The sequence below is a fragment of the Hyla sarda genome, chromosome 8 (genome assembly GCF_029499605.1).
Source record: "Hyla sarda isolate aHylSar1 chromosome 8, aHylSar1.hap1, whole genome shotgun sequence".
In the NCBI taxonomy this organism is placed as follows: Eukaryota; Metazoa; Chordata; class Amphibia; order Anura; family Hylidae; genus Hyla; species Hyla sarda.
In genome coordinates this window covers 10,591,469-10,605,983 of record NC_079196.1, presented here as the reverse complement: position 1 = coordinate 10,605,983, position 14,515 = coordinate 10,591,469, and the positions used below count along the sequence as shown (strand labels likewise).

General features: G+C 50.7%; 1 protein-coding gene across 5 annotated transcripts in view; it reads right to left on the bottom strand.

The window, feature by feature from the left end:
- SEMA5B (semaphorin 5B) overlaps window positions 1-14,515 on the bottom strand; it is a 404,742-nt gene that overhangs the window by 346,326 nt on the left and 43,901 nt on the right. For 2 of the 5 annotated variants that reach the window (XM_056536941.1, XM_056536947.1), the window contains exon 1: window positions 10,650-10,780. The exons of 1 other annotated variant lie outside the window; for it this stretch is intronic. The gene's annotated coding sequence lies outside the window, so the exon portion shown is untranslated. Of the gene's footprint in view, window positions 1-3,647; window positions 3,667-5,309; window positions 5,329-10,649; window positions 10,781-14,515 lie in introns of those variants that run through there. 2 more of the 5 variants (XM_056536943.1, XM_056536946.1) reach the window with 2 other exon arrangements.

The window sequence follows — 14,515 nt, the reverse complement described above, 5'->3', positions numbered from 1 at the left end:
TGACTGTGCTCCCTGTATACAGGATATATAGTGACTGTGCTCCCTGTATACAGGATATATAGTGACTGTGCTCCCTGTATACAGGATATATAGTGACTATGTTTCCTATATACAGGATATATAGTGACTGTGCTCCCTGTATACAGTATATATAGTGACTATGTTTGCTATATACAGGATGTGTACGCTGTGGCGGTGAATATGTTACATACGTTGCTTTTCTTTGCTGAGATGGACTCAGGAGTTTTAATTATCCACCTGGAGAGAAGAAGCAATTACGGCCGAGGACGAGAGGAGAATGAATCTCACATCCGCTGCTTGGTCGCTCAATTCCCTGTGAAATCTCCACATTCTGCGCTTCGTCCATTACCATAACTCACCGCGAACACACCAGAGGCTGTGGCCGCCATAACAATACATGATGTGAAGAGGAACACCAGCAGCAGCCAGAGGGGGCCGAGGGGATGGAGAATGAGGGGGTCTGATGGGAGGGAGAATGAGGGGGACTGATGGGAGGGAGAATGAGGGGGTCTGATGGGAGGGAGAATGAGGGGGTCTGATAGGAGGGAGAATGAGGGGGTCTGATGGGAGGGAGAATGAGGGGGTCTGATTGGAGGGAGAATGAGGGGGTCTGATAGGAGGGAGAATGAGGGGGTCTGATGAAAGGGAGAATGAGGGGGTCTGATTGATGGGAGGGAGAATGAGGGGGTCTGATGGGAGGGAGAATGAGGGGGTCTGATGGGAGGGAGAATGAGGGGGTCTGATGGGAGGGAGAATGAGGGGGTCTGATGGGAGGGAGAATGAGGGGGTCTGATGGGAGGCAGAATGAGGGGGTCTGATGGGAGGCAGAATGAGGGGGTCTGATGGGAGGCAGAATGAGGGGGTCTGATGGGAGGCAGAATGAGGGGGTCTGATGGGAGGGAGAATGAGGGGGTCTGATGGGAGGGAGAATGAGGGGGTCTGATGGGAGGGAGAGTTAGGGGGTCTGATGGAATAGAGACTGATGTGTCTAACGTAACGGGATGGGGAATAAGAGGGCAATGGGGACAGAGAACAAGGGGTTTAATGGCTCGGGAAACAAGGGGACTAAGGGGAATGGGACCAAGGGGTCTGATGGGCACGAGGAATGAGGGGTCAGATGGGATGGGGAATGAGGGGGTCTGATGGGATAGAGACTGATGTGTCTAATGGGATGGGGAATAAGGGGGGCAAAGGGGACAGAGAACAAGGGGTCTGCTGGGATGGGGAATGAGAGGTTTAAGGGAAATGGCATCAATGGGTCTGATGGGAACGGGAAAGAGGGGTCTGATGGGCATGGGGAATGAGGCGTCTGATTGGCACGGGAATGAGGAATCTGATGGGCACGGGAATGAGGAATCTGATGGGCACGGGGAACGAAGGTTCTGATGGGCACGGGGAACGAAGGTTCTGATGGACATGGGGAACGAAGGGGTCTGATGGGCACCGGGAACGAGGGGGTCTGATGGGCACCGGGAACGAGGGGGTCTGATGGGCACCGGGAACGAGGGGGTCTGATGGGCACCGGGAACGAGGGGGTCTGATGGGACGGAAAACCAGGATGTCTGATGGGACAGAGACCAGGGGTTCTCACCTGACAAGGAGCCTGACAGAATGGAGCGGGTGTCACTTTGTATTAATTTCAATCAGTAATTTCATTATGAAGTTTGATGGGTGAGGGATAAAATATACAAATGATCCAGATGAAGCAGAAGATAAAGTGGACATCGTTTTGGGGTCCACGGAAACTCAAATAAGCGTGACCCTCAAACTGTTGCTTGGGATCCCCAACATTCCTGGGAATTGCAGCTACCAGTGGACATGTGTGTGACTCCAACATTTATTGATACTATATAATGGTGATCCCCAACAGTAACACACAGATCTCCTGACACACTGTAACGCAATGTTCTGTAATGCCTAAACAGGGATACTCCAGCTGTTGCAAAACTACAACTCTCAGCATGCCCCCGACAGCTGGGAGTTGCAGTTTTGCCACAGCTGGAGGGGCACTGTTTGGAAAACACCATTCTATTGTATCACTTGATGTTAAACCTAATTTATTAGAATATGATTCAATGTTTATAATATAATGTAACAAGAATCACAGGTCCCATTCTACAGCAAAGTCCATTACAGAGCAGTACAGCCCCCCCGGCCCCTATCATAGACCCCCTGGGGGTGAAATTCAGCATCTGCTGCAGGAGAACAACATTTCATCATCACGAAATTACACAAATCTGAAGAGTAAACACAGGCGGCGGCGGAAAACAGATGTTCAGCTCTGCGCCGAAATCCACAAAGCATCCGGGCCAAGAGCAGAAAGCATCAGCGGAGAGCGCAGCTCCGGAACATCACAGGTTAAACCTCCTGTAATGCTGCGGATTCTGTAAACATATCGCTTCTCCTGTACTGATGCTACATTGCATCATGTCTTATACTCCAGTCACCTCCAGAGCTGCACTCACTATTCTGCTGTTATACCATGTCTTATCCTCCAATCACCTTCAGAGCTGCACTCACTATTCTGCTGTTATACCATGTCTTATCCTCCAGTCACCTCCAGAGCTGCAATCTCTTTACTGTTGTTACATCATACATTACAGTTACCTACAGAGCCGCACTCACTATTCTGCTATTACATCATGTCTTATCCTCCTGTCACCTCCAGAGTTGCACTCACTATTCTGCTGTTACATCATGTCTTATCCTCCAGTCACCTCCAGAGCTGCACTCACTATTCTGCTGTTACATCATGTCTTATCCTCCAGTCACCTCCAGAGCTGCACTCACTATTCTGCTGTTACATCATGTCTTATCCTCTAGTCACCTCCAGAGCTGCACTCACTATTCTGCTTTTACATCATGTATTTTCCTCCAGTCACCTCCAGAGCTGCACTCACTATTCTGCTTTTACATCATGTCTTATCCTCCAGTCACCTCCAGAGCTGCACTCACTATTCTGCTGTTATACCATGTCTTATCCTCCAGTCACCTCCAGAGCTGCACTCACTATTCTGCTGTTATACCATGTCTTATCCTCCAGTCACCTCCAGAGCTGCACTCACATTTCTGCTGTTATACCATGTCTTATCCTCCAGTCACCTCCAGAGCTGCACTCACTATTCTGCTGTTCCATCATGTCTTATCCTCCAGTCACCTCCAGAGCTGCACTCACTATTCTGCTGTTATACCATGTCTTATCCTCCAGTCACCTCCAGAGCTGCACTCACTATTCTGCTGTTATACCATGTCTTATCCTCCAGTCACCTCCAGAGCTGCACTCACTATACTGCTGTTACATCATGTCTTATCCTCCAGTCACCTCCAGAGCTGCACTCACTATTCTGCTGTTATACCATGTCTTATCCTCCAGTCACCTCCAGAGCTGCACTCACTATTCTGCTGTTATACCATGTCTTATCCTCCAGTCACCTCCAGAGCTGCACTCACTATACTGCTGTTATACCATGTCTTATCCTCCAGTCACCTCCAGAGCTGCACTCACTATACTGCTGTTATACCAAGTCTCATCCACCAATCACCTTCAGAGAAGCAGTCTCTTTTCTGTTGTTATATCATACATTACATTATGTCTTTGTTGTACATATGTCCAGCGTTGCACTCACTATTCTGCTGTGACATCATGCCTTTTCCTCTTGTCACCTCCAGAGCTGCACTCACGTTTTTGCTAGTTACTTCATGTCTTATAGTTTAGTCACATCTAGAGCCTCATTTCTTATACAATTTATACCCAGAATACCTCAAATCAATCAAAAGTTTGCTGACACAGACAACAATAATATTGTATTGACTGAACAGCAGAAAATCTGCAGCAGATACAGTATGTGTGAACACAGCCATAGGAACATAAAGCTTCATCATGAAGTACTGAAATATGTTGCCACTTTCTAACTTAAAATGTAAGCTCTCTGCTTGCTGTCAGTGAACGGGAACATTGTTCACAGAACAGGCTTCATACTTCTCACAGCTGGGGTGCCGTTACACTTGTTTCCAGTCTGGACAATCCTCTTTGCCACAAACTTTAGAATCCGCTATATTATTATATTATTTTCATGCTACGGAAAAACAATCTGGCGGACTTAAAATCCGCACGGCGCCCATACCTGCCAGAGATTTCATACGGAGAAGCTGAATTAAAAATGGCGATAACCTGGGGCAGAAATACGAGTTTTAGCCTTAGTTTTCTGCCTCGTCATCATTTCACACTCAGACACATCATAAGACGCGCAGATGTCACCGCACGGTACACGGTGATGAATTTACTGCAGCGGGCGAGAAAGAATGGCGCGGCGTCATTATGTGACATCTATCCGGATATTGTGGCGGGTTTTGCTGTATTTTTTTTTCTGATTTCCAGACCGTAGTGTGATCTTTACCATATATTATACATTATATTCTGTACATGTCATGTTCTAGAGCAGTGTTTCCCAACCATTGTGCCTCCAGCTGTTGCAAAACTACAACTCCCAGCATGCCCGGACAGTCAAAGGCTGATGGAAGTTGTAGTTTTGCTACAACTGGTTGGGAAACACTGCTCTATATCAAGGGTGTCCAAAACTGTTCAGCTGTTGTTGCAAAACTACAACTCCCAGCATGCCCGCACAGCCATTGGATCTATATCAGTGTTTCCCAATCAGCGTACCTCCAGCTGTTGCAAAACTACAACTCCCAGCATGCCCCTTCTTATGATGCAGGACAGAAGGGTCTGGCATTAGTTCTGCAAAGTAAAGTAGTAGTCTCCAAACTGTGGACTTCCAGCTGTTGCAAAACTACAACTCCCAGCACGCCCGGACAGCCTTTGGCTGTCCGGGCATGCTGGGTGTTGTAGTTTTGCAACAGCTGGAGGCACACTGGTTGGAAAACACTGCACTTAATGCAAACTGTGGACTGCAAGCTGTTGCAAAACTACAACTTCCAGCATGCCTAATTTACTAACGACACGATTGCATTTACGTCAAATATCTAGAACAGTGTTTCCAAACCAGTGTGCCTCCAGCTGTTGCAAAACTACAACTCCCAGCATATCCGGAAAGCAAAAAAAAACAGTCCGGGCATGCTGGGAGTTGTAGTTTTGCAACAGCTGGAAGTCCACAAATTTGCATTAGGACAGTGTTTCCCAACCAGGGTGCCTCCAGCACGCTGTCCAGGCATGCTGGGAGTTGTAGTTCTGCAACAGCTGGAGGCTCCCTAGTTGGGAAACCCTGCTCTAGACATTTGTCGTCAGCTTGTGGAACTACATCTCCCAGCAATTGAGCGTACAGTAATACCTCCTCCCCGCCTTCCATGTCTGTCCTCCCTGTGTCCTGCAATGTCTGATCCACATTCTCCTCATCCGCCGTCCCGCTGACTGGTGCTGCCCCCTATTGTCATCAGACAAGGCTCGCGATCAAACGTTCAGACAAAGGCAGCGGGATTAACGGATCTGTATGTAGCACCGGCGTACGCCATAGCCCTGTACAATCAATGATACACGTACAAACTCATTACAAAACCCCATAGAGGAGAGCGGACAGAAGAGCTGACAATCTAATCCCGGATCACGTCACTTTTGCGTGGACAGATTACGGATTTTTCTACCCGTCAATGCCACAACAGCGTGATGGTATAGGTTGGAGATCCAGACCGTATTGCTATACATCTGCCAGGGGGGGGGGGGGATGTTTCGGGGGGGGGGGCACCAGCACCGTCCCGGATGGGGATCGCCCCCGGTATACAGGAATGTCATTCCACCACAAGGAACAACCACGTGTATCCAAGGGATAAACACTCAGGCGAGATGACAAATCCCTTTCCCAGGTGGGCACAGCGAGCCCTTTGTTCTGCGTGCGCCTATTGATGGGACCACCTCAGTGGAACCCGGCCACATCCCCCCCCCCCCCCCCCAGAGTGTGACAGGGGTCAGCCAGGGCCAGCGCTGTCAATTACCAGCCCAGGAACAAAGGCAATGACACCTACCTGGGATTAAGGGTCCCCCCTGCTCCCGCTTCCTCCCAGTGCACGGCCCCTCGGATCCCCCCACCGCCCAATGCAACACACAAGCAATGTTTACACATCAGTGCCCCCCAATGCAGCCCGCACCAGCCGCTGGCAAACACAAAGACCATTATAGAGCATGGAAAGCCAGGATAAAAGCGGCAGCACAATGCCCTGGCCAATAAAGCCCCCCACCCCCAACCCTTAAAAGGGGGGGTCTACCACATAGACAGCACTATGTATAATGCAGCGGCTCTGCACCCCAAACATTCACCGCTCTGTCCAGTGCAAATTCGGAAGATCTCTCTCCAATTTCTATCCAATCAAAGTCAAGATAAACTGGACATAAAAGGGGCCGCAGGGCGCCCGGAAAACGGATCGGAGCTGCCGAAAAAGTCTGCAAATCGCCGTATAGGACCCATAGAACAATGCAGCATCCGCAGCCTCCTGACCATCGCTGCAGCCTCACGGTATCCATTATAATCCACAGCATCTGGAGGATAATGGAGATGTTGCAAAACTACAACTCCCAGCATGCCCGGACAGCCGTTGGCTGTCCGGGCATGCTGGGAGTTGTAGTTTTTCAATGTCTGGAGGTGCAGAGTTTAGAGACAATCGATATAGCGGTGCGGATAAATGGGTAATGTGGTATCTGGTCATTGAGATACGCAAAGAAAAGAATAGATACAAAGAAATGTATAGAGATAATATAAGAAATAAACACAGAATAGATACAACTGTAACTGATAATAATCGGAAAATATACAATAGATATTATAATAATTAGTATATATACAATAGATATAACTAATAATAATCAGAATATATACAATAGATACAACTAATAATAATCAGAATATACAATAGATACAACTATAACTGATAATAATCGGAAAATATACAATAGATATAATAATAATCAGAATATATACAATAGATATAACTAATAATAATCAGAATATATACAATAGATATAACTAATAATAATCAGAATATATATACAATAGGAAGAAACACAGACTATATACCATAGATACAACTGTAAACAGATTATATACAATAGATAACAACTGCAACAAATAACACTAAATGTTTACAATAGATACAAAGTGTATAATCAGATCAGATCTCCTTCTCTTTACACTTCACTGAATTCCAAATTGTCGCCCACACAATACAATATAACCCTTAAGTCAGCGCTGAGCCTCCACTCCTATCATTGTCACCATCACTCCCATGACTGGCACCATCGCCCCCATCACTGGCACCATCGCCCCCATCACTGGCACCATCGCCCCCATCACTGGCACCATCGCCCCCATCACTGGCACCATCGCCCCCATTACTGGCACCATCACTCCCATCATTGTCACCATCACTCCCATGACTGGCACCATCGCCCCCATCACTGGCACCATCGCCCCCATCACTGGCACCATCACTCCCATCACTGGCACCATCGCCCCCATCACTGGCACCATCACTCCCATCATTGTCACCATCACTCCCATGACTGGCACCATCGCCCCCATCACTGGCACCATCGCCCCCATCACTGGCACCATCGCCCCCATCACTGGCACCATCACTCCCATCACTGGCACCATCGCCCCCATCACTGGCACCATCACTCCCATCATTGTCACCATCACTCCCATGACTGGCACCATCGCCCCCATCACTGGCACCATCGCCCCCATCACTGGTACCATCGCCCACATCATTGTCACCATCACTCCCATGACTGGCATCATCGCCGCCATTACTGGAACCATCACCCACATCATTGTCACCATCACCCCCATCACTGGCACCATCACTCCCATCACTGGCACCATTACTGGCACCATCACTCCCATCACTGGCACCATCGCCCCCATCACTGGCACCATCGCCAACAATGTCACCATCACTCCCATCACTGGTACCATTACTGGCACCATTGCCCCCATTACTGGCACCATCGCCCACATCAATGTCACCATCACTCCCATCACTGGTACCATCGCCCACATCACTGGCACCATCGCCCATATCACTGTCACCATCGCCCCCCATCACTAGCACCATTGCCCACATCACTGGCACCATCACTCCCATCACTGGCACCATCGCCCCCATCACTGGCACCATCGCCCCCCATCACTGGCACCATCACTCCCATCACTGGCACCATCGCCCCCCATCACTGGCACCATCACTCCCATCACTGGCACCATCCCCCCCCCCCATCACTGGCACCATCCCCCCCCCCATCACTGGCACCATCCCCCCCCCCATCACTGGCACCCTCGCCCCATCACTAGGACCCTAATGCAAAAACAACTGATTGCAGGAATCACAATGAATGAATCTGATGAATAACAAGTCCCCAGGTACTAAGGGGTTAACCCACGGCTCTCTGGCAGGGGCAGGTTGCTGGCAGGGGGCCCTGAAGTTGGAGGCATATAGGTTTGTTTAGGTGGAAGCTGTTGATAAAAAAGGACGCGGGGTCGCGGAAACCTGTTAACCCCATCCTCCCCAGAGCAGACACTGATCCGAGCGCCGATTATTATCGGTTGTGACTGTAGTGGAGGCAGAAGAGCTGCTGCGACCGATCGTACAGGAAACGGGGAAACTTTGTATTTAAAGTAAAAGTTATATAATTTGTATCCTGAGATGTGATGATGGAGGGGAGACTGGGGGCACAGGGAGATATCGGAGGGAACACTGGCGGGGGCACAGGGAGAGGGGGTGGGGGGCACTGAGACACATACAAGGGGATGGAGAACTTGGGGCTCAAGGAGAGGGTGACTGGGGGGGACACAGGGAGATAATACTGAGGACCATGGGGGGGGGCTGGGGGCGCATACAAGGAGGGGGGCACTGGGGGAGAATAGGTAAGGGGTGCCTACAGGATGGGGAAGGGAGGAGGTGCATGCAGGAAGGGGTACAGGGGAGACTTGGGGAGGCATACAGGGAGGGGTGCCAACAGAATGGGGGGCTAGGGGGCACAGGGGAGACTTGGGGAGGCATACAGGGAGGGGTGCCAACAGAATGGGGGGCTAGGGGGCACAGGGGAGACTTGGAGGTGTATACAGAAAGAGCATAGGGAGGCTTGGGGCGCATACAGGGAGGGGGGTGCACACAGGATGGGAGCCGGGGGCACAGGGGGTGCATACAGAATTGGGGCTGGAGGGTCCAATGGGGACTTGGGGGCACATACAGGGAGGGGGTGCACACAGGATGGGGGCTGGGGGCACAGGGAGGGTGCAGGGTTTTGTCCACTCTCCTCCGGTTCTCCTTTCTGATGTTCCTGGGGACGTGATGTGAAGGTTAATAGCGCAGCCCCCAACCACAAAGACACCAATTACCATGTGAAATAAAAGCCTCCCGTGCGCTGGATGCCAGGCTAGATACCCAACAGCGGGCACCAACCTGCCCAGCAATCAGCACCGACCTACCTGTGCCCCCCTGCACTCTCACTGCCTCACAACATGCAGCTATTCCATGGACATCCATTATAGACAAGGGGGCACACAGCTCTGCCCATGGGGTAAAGTGGCAGCCCCTCCAGTGCCTGCCTGAGTTACCTAGGACCCAGCTGGCATTTTATCACAATATAAATAACAAGAGTCCTGGGCATCAACTTTACCCAGTGCGGATACTTCACCAGCTCTGCCCATCAGTCCCCGGGCACAGGGTCAGAAGACAAAACAAATGGCCTCAGCCAAGTACCTGCCCCTTATACCCAGTGCCCATCACAGGTGCCCACCTGCCCCTTACACCCAGTGCCCATCACAGGTGCCCACCTGCCCCTTATACCCAGTGCCCATCACAGGTGCCCACCTGCCCCTTATACCCAGTGCCCATCACAGGTGCCCACCTGCCCCTTATACCCAGTGCCCATCACAGGTGCCCACCTGCCCCTTACACCCAGTGCCCATCACAGGTGCCCACCTGCCCCTTACACCCAGTGCCCATCACAGGTGCCCACCTGCCCCTTATACCCAGTGCCCATCACAGGTGCCCACCTGCCCCTTACACCCAGTGCCCATCACAGGTGCCCACCTGCCCCTTATACCCAGTGCCCATCACAGGTGCCCACCTGCCCCTTATACCCAGTGCCCATCACAGGTGCCCACCTGCCCTTTATACCCAGTGCCCATCACAGGTGCCCACCTGCCCTAATCCCCTAACAATGTGATGGGCACAGATCTCCCCTCATCTCATGCGTTAACCCTTTGCTGACAGAAGTAGATACTGAAGTCATGATACATAATGCCCAGGATACACCGGGCACAGGGCTGGTGGTCTGCCGGTGCCCCCTCACCATGCACGGCGCTTTGTGACCCCAAATATAAGACTATGGGGGAAGGTCCCAGGTGATACCAGAGAACTATGGGGGGCTGGTATGGAAGGGTAATGCCAGGGGCACCATGGAGGGCAGATGATGGGGGTATTAGCCCTGACAGTGAAGTCACTGGGTGGGGGGGGCACTGGAATAGCCCCGGGGAGGTGTGGGCATAGGGGGTCCTCCAGGCATAGTGCAGGGTGGGGGTCCCGGTACAGGCGGAGGGGACTGAGGGGCAGAGCCGGAGTTTGGGCTGAGAACATGAGAAGAGATTGCGGGCTCCGCGGCCGGGGGTACTCACTGTGCTCCGGGGGGCTGCACCTGGCATCAGTCTGGGGGTCCTGACAAGTCCGCGGGGGGCGCAGCCTGGAGCCGGGGGCGCAGGGACCGCGCAGCATGGAGCGCACTGAGAACTGGTGGAGGCGGGGGCGGGGCCTGGCCGCTGACGTCACCTAATGTATGCAGCAAGGGGCGGGGTCGTCTGGGGCTCAGGCTGGGGCTCCCGGTGCAGCTGATGTCTCTGCCGCTTCCGAAGGGGTTAATGCTCTGCACAGGCTACACACAGGCAGAAGGCTCTGCAGGATACAGCTCCAGAGCTCTGCATTACACTGGCGGGGGGGAATGCTCTGCAGGATCAGCGCTACAGCCTGAAGGGTTAATGCTCTGCACAGGGGAAAGATGTTCTGCAGGATCAGCGCTCTACAGCCTGAAGGGTTAATGCTCTGCACAGGGGAAAGATGTTCTGCAGGATCAGCGCTCTACAGCCTAAAGGGTTAATGCTCTGCACAGGGGGAAGATGTTCTGCAGGATCCGCGCTCTACACAGCCTGAAGGGTTAATGCTCTGCACAGGGGGGAAGATGCTCTGCAGGATCAGCGCTCTACTGCCTGAAGGGTTAATGCTCTGCAGGGGGGGGGGGGGAGATGCTCTGCAGGATCAGCGCTCTACAGCCTAAAGGGTTAATGCTCTGCACAGGGGGAAGATGTTCTGCAGGATCCGCGCTCTACAGCCTGAAGGGTTAATGCTCTGCAGGGGGGGGGGGGGAAGATGCTCTGCAGGATCAGCGCTCTACAGCCTAAAGGGTTAATGCTTTACACACGGGGATGCCGGCTGCACAGAGTCCGAAGGCGAGATGCTCTGCCGGGGGATGTTCTGCCATTCCAGAGCATCGTGTGATCGGAGAGAAGAGCAGTGTCAGCTCTGCTGCGCCTTAAAGGGACAAAGACGTGCATGGTGTTTATATGGTTAATTGTTCAAGAATTGGAGTGAATGTGAAGGGTTAACCCTCTGCCCGGGAGGCAGGAGAAATGTTCTGCGGAGAAATGTTCTGTCCGGTCTCTTTAGGGCTGAACACAGATTGTTCTGCGGATTCTGCGGTAACGGAGCGTCTGACGCAAAGTGTAAACGAGTCGTGTTCTGCAATGTAATGGGATAATGCTCTGCAGCCTAAAGAAATAATGTTCTGCAAAAGGGCAATGCTCTGCAGTAATAAGAGATAGTACTCTGCAATGTAAACAGATAATGCTCTGCACTGTACTCTAGTGTAAACAGATAATGCTCTGCACTGTACTCTAGTGTAAACAGATAATGCTCTGCACTGTACTCTAGTGTAAACAGATAATGCTCTGCACTGTAAAGGGATAGTGCTCTGCAGTGTAAATAGAGAATGCTCTGCACTGTAAACAGATAATGCTCTGCACTGTACTCTAGTGTAAACAGATAATGCTCTGCACTGTACTCTAGTGTAAACAGATAATGCTCTGCACTGTAAAGGGATAGTGCTCTGCACTGTACTCGAGTGTAAACAGATAATGCTCTGCACTGTACTCTAGTGTAAACAGATAATGCTCTGCACTGTACTCTAGTGTAAACAGATAATGCTCTGCACTGTACTCTAGTGTAAACAGATAATGCTCTGCACTGTAAAGGGATAGTGCTCTGCAGTGTAAATAGATAATGCTCTGCACTGTACTCGAGTGTAAACAGATAATGCTCTGCACTGTACTCTAGTGTAAACAGATAATGCTCTGCACTGTAAAGGGATAGTGCTCTGCAGTGTAAATAGATAATGCTCTGCACTGTACTCGAGTGTAAACAGATAATGCTCTGCACTGTAAAGGTTCTATTGCTCTGCAGTGTAAAGTGATGATACTCTGGAATGTTCGGGGATGATGCTCTGCAGGGGGAATGTCCTGCAGCCACATGCAGAATGCTGTGTAAATTACAGGCTGGATCCTCTCCTGTAATCTTCTCTGCTCCAGGGCTCCGGGGATCAGGAGTTCACAGGTTCAGGATCTGCCAGGAAAGGGATGTTCTGCAGTGTAAATACAGGAGGGTGGGGATCCTGAAGGCTCTGCAATGTGCTGCCATGTGCTCTGCACTTCCAGATAGGAGAGCACTGCCTTACAGTTCCATTGCACCAGTGTCAGATCAGGATTACAAAAACATAACAGCGCCACTCTTGTCCTCAGGTTGTGTGCGGTATTGCAGCTAAACGGGATGGTCACTTATGACCCCAATTTAGAGATTCAGATCACCGGTTGATACTGGGCACTGCTGTAGGTACATATATATATGTCCTCGATATAATGGCTGCGGAGCGCCCCCTACAGCAGTCTGGACATTGCGTAACCTCTGCGCCTCTGCTGGAATCGTTTTTTCTGGATCCCCCATATAATCTATTATTACTCACAGCGAATATTCATGGTTGTCTTAGGGGGATGGCGCACAATGCCGTCCATTATCCCCAACATGACCCTAAGTGTCTGCGCCCCCCAGTCCCGGAATGCTCTGTAGGACGCGGCCCGGATTCCTGCGTGCCTCCTTGGCATTCCACGTGTGCCCACTGGACCCCAAAAATGTCACCAATAGGATCTGACCGAACAAGATCCTGTCCTGCATCAGTATTTTCCAAGCAGGGTGCCTCCAGCTGTTGCAAAACTACAACTCCCAGCATGCTGAGACAACCTTGGAAGTCACTGCTCTGCATCTAGACCAGTGTTTTCCAAGCAGGGTGCCTCCAGCTGTTGCTAAATTACAACTCCCAGCATGACGAGAAAAACTTGGAAACCACTGCCCTGCATCTAGATCAGCGTTTTCCAAGCAGGGTGCCTCCAGCTGTTGCAAAACTGCAACTCCCAGCATGCCGAGACAACCTTGGAAGCCACTGCTCTGCATCTAGACCAGTGTTTTCCAAGCAGGGTGCCCCCAGCTGTTGCAAAACTATAACTCCCATCATGCCGTGACAACCATGGAAACCACTGCCCTGCATCTAGACCAGTGTTTTCCAAGCAGGGTGCCTCCAGCTGTTGCAAAACTACAACTGCCAGCATTCCCGGACAGCCAACGGCTGTCCGGGTATGCTGGGAGTTGTAGTTTTGCAACAGCTGGAAGTTTCCAATTTGCACTGGGACAGTAATTCCCAACCACTGTGCCTCCAGCTATTACATGACTACAACTCCCAGCATGTGATTGTTCCATCTCTATAGGTTTCTTTCTTTTTACACTTGCCCTGACTGACTGGGAACAACCAACATCTCCTGCCGCACTCTGTTGTATCATCCTTGATCTCTTGTTTTCCATCATTGAGAACATAGATCTGTAAGGTCTGTAACTCTGTTCCCTGCAGAATCATTTCAAGACTTGTGCCCGAATTTAATCTAGAAATGGAAGTTACATGATGATTCCAGAATTCTTTCCTCGTCCTTGATCTGGAGAAACATAAAGCCGTAATACAGCAATCACCTGTCGTGTGTGGGGGGCGCCATGGAGCAGAGGGCTCAGATATAAGCAATGTTTGCTCTAAGCCAGTGGCTCTCCAGTGGTTGCATAACTACAACTCCCATCATGTCCTGACAACTTTTGCTGCATCCCACTGGTACATTTTATTTCCCAACCTATTGCTCTCCAGCTGTTTCCAAACAACAACTCCCATCATTACTCTAACAACCTGTGTGGCATGTCACAAATTATTATTCCTTAACCTGTGGCTCTTCAGTTTTGGTAAAACTACAACTCCCAGCATGCCCTGGCAACCTCTGGTGCATTTCATTTCCCAACCTATGACTCTCCAATTGTGGTAAAACAACAACTCTCATCATACACTGACAACCTTTGAAGCATCCTACAGGTCTATCTTGTTTTACAAACTGTGGGTCTCCAGCCGCTG